The following is an 8,563-nucleotide window of genomic DNA, read 5'->3' as shown; positions in this document are numbered from 1 at the left end:
CATATACTTAGTATAGGGAGTGTAGTCAGAAAATCTGTGTGAAAATAGAGAGTATATCGGGTGAGGAATTGAGTGAATTCTCTAAGGCATGTTACCACTTTCAAATGTTGTTTTAATTGATTAAATGTGAGCTAGTGAGTGTTTACTGTGATTAAGTATGAGCTCGAGGGTAAGGATAGCTCAAATATGTGTGAGTAGTGATTTTTAACATGTCATGTTTCATTGGAAATCCCTGAGGCAATTGTTGGAAGGTTTAGGTTTTGTTTTGTTTTCTTTGTTCTGCTAGGGACTAGCAGAAGCTAAGTGTGGGGGAATTTGATAGGAGCATATTTATGCGACTTTGCTATCTTATTTCTTTGCATTTACTTAGTTAATTCCCATTTATTAGAGTGATTTAGCTTATTTTCGTACTATTGTAGGTCCAAATGGCAAGATTGGCAAGAAAGGGCATTTTGGAGCATTTTAGAGCAGTTTTGGACTTGGAATGGATAGCATATGCATGGGCCAAGATGGATGGACGTTTTTGAAGTTCGAATAGGCTAGGAATGTGCTAAAAAGATGGGGAAATTAATTCAAGAATCAGCTTCTGGGAAGTAAAAACCCTAACTGATTTTATTTTATTTTACCTTATCCTAATCCTATTCGACCTAAATTCCAGCTGGAAAAGGGGGGGATTAATTTCATATTAGGAAACCTAAAAACCCTAATTTCGTGGGTTTCTATTGGGCCCTATAATGCCTAAAGAAATCTGCCAAATAAAACCCTAATTTCGTGGGTTTCTGCTGGGCCCTTTTACCCTAGATCTACCACATATATAAAGGAGGGGTTGCCGCAGGAGAAGGGAGTTCTTTTGGTGCCGTAGCAAGAAAGGAGAAAGGGAGAAGAAGAACTTGGTGCCGGAACCTGCTGCATCCATTGGGTTTTTCAGAGTTCTTCCCTTGATTAGTTCAAATGTTTATTCTAGATTGCTTTTCAATTATTATGAACATGTGTAACTGAATTTCTTCTTAGTTAGAGGTGAATTCGAAGCCATGGACATATGTTTTACATGAATTGATTACTTCCAGTTATGGTTTCATAAAGTATGAATGTGATTTACTTTTCTGTTTTATTGAGAACTTATTCTTGCATGTTTATTAAGGATGCATACTTAGTTTGTATGCAGGGATTTGATGCTAGAATATAAGGGAATTTCACCTAATCGTTATGAACTTATATTCATAAGTAGTGAAAGTCACTAGTCATGATTGCGTTAAGTAAATTCTTGGCAGGAGTATCATGCTTTTCATAGTTACAATTGTCTTGTCAAGGCTTATGATTTTCATAGAACTTAATGATCTTTGATATGTATCTCTATCATGCTGTTCATATAGGGAACTTGATAAGGATAATTTGATTGCGTCATTGAGTCCAATTCAATGAACTTAGGAAAATCGAGAGTTAATTAGTGCATTCACAATTAATTTGGGGCTTTGTCGTTCATACTTTATAGAAAGAGTAACTGGAGATCGATTTGTGTGCATATGTTCCATGTGTGGAGAAGAATCCTCTAGCTATCCTTAATCCATATTTCATTCACAACTTAGTTGTTTGCTGCTTTGTCAGTTTTACTTTATTCTAAATCATCCAATTTCCCCCCAATCATTGTTCCCTTAACTTAGTTTCCAATTTAATAAGTCTAATTTGTGTTGATTAGCATCCCTCCTAATCCCCGGAATAGAACGATCCCTACTTACTCGTACTACGATTGCATAAATTATAGGGTTTAATTTGTGCGTTAGTTATTTCTCACGCCAAATTTTGTTGCCGGGATTAGCAAAATTGCTAATCTTCCTTTTGTTTTCGTTTTTCTTGTGTTTCTGATTTTGTTTTGTTTTGTTTTCTTTGTTTTAGGTACTAGTTTATGACTCGAAGTTCACACCCTGTTCGTGCGCACATATTGGACTTTGACAACGATTTCGAACGAACTTTGAGAAGGAAGAGGAAGCAGCCAGAACTCAATCCCTCTAGTTCTAGTTCCGAACCTGAATCTGAAGCTGAAACGGACTTGGAAGAGGAACAAGACATGGCTGTAGACAATCGAACAATCAAGGAACTTTCAGCCTCAGGATTGGACACTGCAGTCCCTCTTTGCATTCAATACCCTGGGGCAGCTGCAGGTAAGACCGATGAGTTTGAATTGAAGTCAAGTTTGCTACATCACATTCCCAAATACCATGGGTTGTCCATGGAAGATCCAAACAAGCATTTGAAGGAATTTGAAGTAGTATGTTCAAGTATGACACCCATTAACGTGGATGGGAATATTTTGAAGATGAAAGCCTTCCCATTCTCTCTTATGGACAAGGCTAAAGATTGGCTCTATGAACTAGCACCTGGAACCGTCACTTCTTGGGAAAGTATGAAGAAAGCATTCTTAGAGAAATTCTTCCCAACTTCAAGAGTCATTCTTTTGAGGAAGAAAATTAGTGGAATTCAACAAGGCAGGAGAATCCTTTCCAGGGTACTATGAGTGTTTTAAGGCGTTAGTTGCATCACTGCCCACAACATCAAATGAAGGAAGAGCTTTTAATTCAATATTTCTATGAAGGACTACTTCCACTGGAGAGACAAATGCTTGATGCTTCAGCGGGAGGTGCTTTGGTTGACAAAACACCAGTTGCTGCGAAGATCTTAATAGCAAACCGAGCTTTGAATGCACAACAATACGAAGGAGTTGGAGGGAGAGATCATACACGGCCAAGTCCGGTTAATGAGGTAAGTGCTATTTCGGAACTTCAATCTCAAATGGCTAATCTCTCTACTCTTATTTCGCAGGTTGTTGAAGGATCCAAAGTGCAAAGTACAGCCACTTGTAGCGTGTGCTCTATGCATGGACACCCCACTGATCAATGTCCTCAATTAATAGAGAATGGGGGATGGGAAAGTGCCAATGCCGTAGGTTATCAAGGCCAAAATCAACCTAGGTATGACCCGTTTTCAAACACCTATAATCCGGGCTGGAGAGATCATCCAAATTTGAAGTGGAGGGAGCCTCAACAACAACAAGGCGGATATAGACAGCCACCTCCAGGGCTCTATCAAAGGCCGTTCGCACCACCACAGCCTCAACCACAAACTGCCCAATCAAATTCAGGTTCGCCATTGGATAATGATCAAATGCTTAAAGTACTAACTTCTTTGACTCAGGGTTTACAAAATCAAGCCAAAGAGATGAGCGAAGTGAAGAAGCAAATTGGGCAGATGGCGGAGTTCATGGGACAGTTTAGAAGAAAGCAAACTACCTAGCTCAACCATTGTCAATCCAAAAGGAGGTTTTGAAACGGCTAAAGCTATCATCTTGAGGAGTGGTAAAGAGATTGGAACCAATCCCAAAATGTCCAAACAAAGCCCAAAAGAAGAACGAAAAGCTGCTGCTCAAAGAGAAGGAGGTGGACAAAGCCACGGCAAGGGAGGAACAACCCTTGCTGCAGTCCCCCAAAGCTCCTACACAACCAAACTCAGGTAAGGTTGTTCCAAATTCAACTCATTCTAACCCTATCCCACAAATGTGCCTTTCCTCGCAGGTTTATGCAATCTAAGAAAGAAGAGAATGAAAAAGACATCTTAGAGACTTTCAGGAAGGTACAAGTCAATATCCCACTTCTTGACGCAATAAAGCAAGTTCCAAGATATGCTAAATTCTTGAAAGAGCTTTGTACAACAAGGAGGAGGATTTCAAACAAAGAAGTGGTAAGGGGTGAGAATGTTTCATGTTTTGAAAACTGCCACCTAAATCAAAGATCCGGTAGTTTCACAATCCCTTGTGTTATTGGTAACACCAAGTTTGAACATGCCATGTTAGATTTAGGTGCTTCCATTAATGTCATGCCATACTCTATTTATGCATCTATGAACTTAGGAGAGCTTAAAAATGATGGCGTTATAATTCAATTAGCCGATCGTTCTAATGCATATCCGAAAGGAGTTTTGGAAGATGTTTTGGTGCAGGTTAACCACTTGATATTTCCAGCAGATTTTTATGTGCTTGAGATGGAGGATTCGGCCCATTCTACACCATTGCCAATCTTACTTGGACGACCTTTTATGAAAACAGCCCGAACCAAGATCGATGTGTTCAAGGGGACGTTGACAATGGAATTTGATGGCAATATCATTGATTTCAATATTTCTGAAGCTATAAGGTACCCTATTGATGATCACTCCTGTTTCTCTATTGATGCATTTGATTCTTTGGCGCAGGAATATCTCGAATCCCTAGATAGGGATGTCCTTGAAACCACCATTGTTCAGGGAATTGAACTCATCAAAAATGGGGCCGAACCTAATCATGAAGAAATTGGCGAGATGGTGGCTGCCCTTGAGTCACTGCCACAATATGTTGGTAAGTCTCCAATCCCAATCCCAATTCCCGTTTCTACTAACAAGTTGTTACCTTCGGTGATTCAGGCACCCACTCTCGAGCTTAAACCGTTAGCGAATCATTTGAAGTATGTCTTCTTGGGAGATAAAGAGACTTTGCCTGTCATAATCTCTTCATCACTCACGGCAGTGGAGGAGGAAAAACTAGTTCGGGTGTTGCAAGAGTACAAAACAGCTATTTGGATGGACTTTAGCCGACATCAAGGGACTTAGTCCTACAACATGCATGCATCGCATACTTCTAGAGGAGGGGGCTAAACCAACTCGAGAGGCTCAACGCCGACTCAACCCTTCAATGATGGAAGTTGTGAAAAAGGAGATCATTAAGCTTCTTGATTGTGGGGTCATTTACCCAATTTCGGATAGTCGTTGGGTTTCACCGGTTCAAGTTGTACCAAAGAAATCAGGAGTCACTGTGGTAAAAAATGAAGAGAATGAACTTGTCCCCACTCGTATCCAAACAGGTTGGAGAGTTTGCATTGATTATAGGAAGCTCAACGCCACCACAAGGAAAGATCACTTCCCTTTGCCGTTCATTGATCAAATGCTTGAAAGGTTAGCCGGTCATTCTTTTTATTGCTTTCTTGATGGCTATTCGGGATATAATCAGATTGTTATAGCCCCAGATGACCAAGAAAAGACTACTTTTACTTGTCCGTTTGGTACTTTTGTTTATCGACGAATGCCATTTGGTTTATGTAATGCACCAGCCACCTTTCAAAGATGCATGGTAAGTATCTTTTCCGATTTCGTTGAGAAGATTATTGAGGTTTTCATGGATGATTTTAGTGTCTTTGGTGACTCTTTTGATGGATATTTAACTAATCTCACGTTGATATTAAAACGTTGCATTGAAACCAACCTTGTTTTAAATTGGGAAAAATGTCACTTCATGGTAAAACAAGGCATAGTTTTAGGACATATAGTTTCAGAAAAGGGAATTGAAGTTGATAAATCAAAAATAGGTCTTGTACGCCACTTACCCTCTCCCACTTCGGTGAGAGAGGTTCGTTCTTTCCTTGGACATGCAGGATTCTATAGACGTTTTATCAAAGATTTCTCGAAGATTTCAACACCCTTGTGCCGACTTCTACAAAAGGATGTGCCGTTTGTGTTCGATGACGAATGTGAGAAGGCGTTCAATCACCTCAAAGAATTGTTAACTTCAGCACCTATCATTGTTCCACCAGATTGGAGCCTTCCGTTCGAGCTTATGTGTGATGCATCAGATTATGCTTTAGGGGCTGTTTTGGGACAACGGAAGGACAAGAAGCCACGCGTCATCTACTACGCATCCCGAACCTTGAATGATGCTCAATTGAATTACTCCACCACTGAAAAAGAACTTCTTGCTGTTGTGTTTGCTTTAGATAAGTTTCGTTCTTATTTACTTTGTACTAAAGTTATAATTTACTCTGACCATGCAGCTTTGAAGTACTTACTCACAAAGAAAGAAGCCAAACCAAGGCTTATTCGCTGGATGCTTCTTCTTCAGGAGTTTGACGTGGAAATTAGGGACAAAAGAGGATGTGAAAATGTAGTGGCTGACCACTTGAGCCGTTTGGTACATGAAGAAGACCTTCTACCTATTCCGGAGGCATTCCCAGATGAACAATTGCTGACCATTGAGGTAAGTGAGCCATGGTATGCTGATATTGTGAATTATATTGTGTCTAAACAAGTTCCAAGCACCATAACTAGGCACCAACGCGATAAACTTAAAAAATTGCACGATTTTATGTGTGGGATGACCCTTATTTGTGGAAATATTGCCCTGATCAAATTATTCGTAGATGTGTGCATGATTCTGAGTTTAATTCAATCTTAACCTATGTCACACTTATGCATGTGGGGGTCACTTTGGTACACAACGCACAGCACTTAAGGTTTTAGAATGTGGATTTTATTGGCCTACTATCTTTAAGGATGCTAGAATTTTTTGTATGACTTGTGATCGTTGTCAAAGAACGGGCAATATAGGTGCAAAAGATCAAATGCCACAAACCCCTATCTTTTCTGTTGAGATTTTTGATGTTTGGGGTATTGATTTCATGGGCCCTTTTCCTTCTTCACATGGTTTTAATTATATCCTACTTGCTGTGGATTATGTTTCAAAATGGGTGGAAGCAAAAGCCACCCGTACCAATGATTCCAAAGTGGTTGCAGATTTTATTAAAACTAACATATTTGCAAGATTTGGAATGCCACGAGTACTTATAAGTGATGGGGGCTCTCACTTTTGTAATCGGACCATAGAGGCACTACTTAAGAAGTATAATGTCACGCATAAGGTTTCAACACCTTATCATCCCCAAACAAGTGGACAAGCCGAAGTTTCCAACCGGGAAATCAAGCAGATCTTGGAAAAGACAGTTGGACCAACTCGAAAGGATTGGAGCTTGCGTTTGAATGATGCATTGTGGGCATATCGTACTGCCTACAAAACACCAATTGGAATGTCTCCTTTTCGGCTCATTTATGGGAAACCATGCCATCTTCCAGTTGAGTTGGAGCATCGTGCACATTGGGCAGTCAAGACTTTCAACATGAACATTGATGCCGCTGGACTTCATAGGAAATTGCAATTGAATGAGCTTGAGGAAATTCGGACTGAAGCTTATGAGAACGCTCATATTTACAAGGAGAAAACAAAGGCTGCCCATGACAAGATGATTCGTAGTAAAACGTTTTCTATGGGGCAGAAAGTGTTACTTTTCAACTCTCGCCTTCGTTTGTTTCCGGGTAAGTTGCGTTCTAAATGGATTGGTCCTTTTGTTGTTACTAATATTTTCCCTATGGTGCAGTCCAAATTCAAAGTTTTAAGACAGGACATGAATTCAAAGTGAATGGACACCGTTTGAAGCCATACTATGAGTCTTTTGAGGAGCATGTAGTGGAGGATGTACCCCTCCATGCCATTGGCCCTAGTGAAGCTTAAAGGGAGGTACCGTCCGGCTGGAAGACGTTAAAGCAAGCGCTTCTTGGGAGGCAACCCATGTGTTCAAATAGAAAGACAACGGAATCTCCGGGCTCTACAACCAGATTTGCTCTCTTTTACTCTTCTCTTTATTATTTTTACTTTGCTATGATTGTCTTGTTTGCTAGTTGTCTCTCATTGCTTTCTTGTTTAAAGTTTTCTTTTGAAACATTGAGGACAATGTTTAGTTTAAGTGTGGGGGGGTAAACAGAGTGCTTTTCGTGATTTATTTTCAAAATTCACCACCTATCACTACTAATGTTGTTATTCACTGTTTTAAAAAGCGTTTTCGTGCTTTATTTAAAATTAAAAAAAAAAAAACCAAAAGAGTCAAGAGTCGTTTTTGTTGTTTGTTTGTGTCTTAGGGTACCTTCCAACACAATGATGAGGATTTGGTTTTTAATTGCATGACTTTTAAAGAAAGTTACAAACATGGGTGGAAGTCTGATATGCTCTTTGGTTAATACTTAGTTATAGTTGTCAATTACGAATTCACATGTAATCACACACCAAAAAAAAAAAAAAAAAGATCATCTGTTTTTGTAACATGCTGGAAGGAAGGAACTCAAACTAACGCTACAACCCTGAGAGACTTGAGCCTATTCTTTGTTTGGAGAGTTATTAATCTTGATATTCTTGTTTTCTAAAGTCGTTGCATGATCTCATTATTTCTTTGCTTGGTTGCTACTTAGAATGCTTTTTCATCTCTTTAGTTCCAAATACTAGAACTCATGCCCGTTCCATTCAAAGCATCAAATTGATTGCGTAACAAATAACAAGATGAAGTTGTTTAGTTACCATCAGAGCCAAAAAGCCTTATCCCTTGCATATGCATTGTAGGTTTAACCCTTTTGAAGCCTTATTTAGCTTATTTTCTTTGTTAGCTTGCATTATCCCTACCAAGCCTAGTATAAGAATATCCATACCCTTGTTCTTAAAGAATAGTCAAGCATGACTTGTTGGGAATTCCTTTTGATTTACGATTTGCAGAAAAAAAAAAAAAAACAAGTGTGGGGTAAGGATTTGTTCCTTTGGATTAGTGTTGTTCAAAAAAAAAAAACCAAAAAAACAAAAAAAAGAGAGAAAAAGAAGAAGGGATATGTGAATCTGACCCTAAAGTTGTATAAATCTCCCATTTGTGCTAAAAATTGGGTGCTGCAATCA

At 39.2% G+C, this 8,563-nt stretch overlaps 1 pseudogene; it reads left to right on the top strand.

Annotated features, from left to right (window-relative positions):
- Nucleotides 1–1,835: 1,835 nt before the first annotated feature.
- LOC148920580 (uncharacterized) lies at nt 1,836–7,616 on the top strand (annotated as a pseudogene).
- The last annotated feature ends 947 nt before the right edge of the window (nt 7,617–8,563 follow it).

The sequence above is a fragment of the Prunus mume genome, linkage group LG1 (assembly GCF_029339155.1).
Source record: "Prunus mume cultivar Tortuosa linkage group LG1, ASM2933915v1, whole genome shotgun sequence".
Classification (NCBI taxonomy): domain Eukaryota; kingdom Viridiplantae; phylum Streptophyta; class Magnoliopsida; order Rosales; family Rosaceae; genus Prunus; species Prunus mume.
The sequence above is the reverse complement of the archived record's forward strand: the minus strand, read 5'-3'. Positions and strand labels throughout refer to the sequence as shown.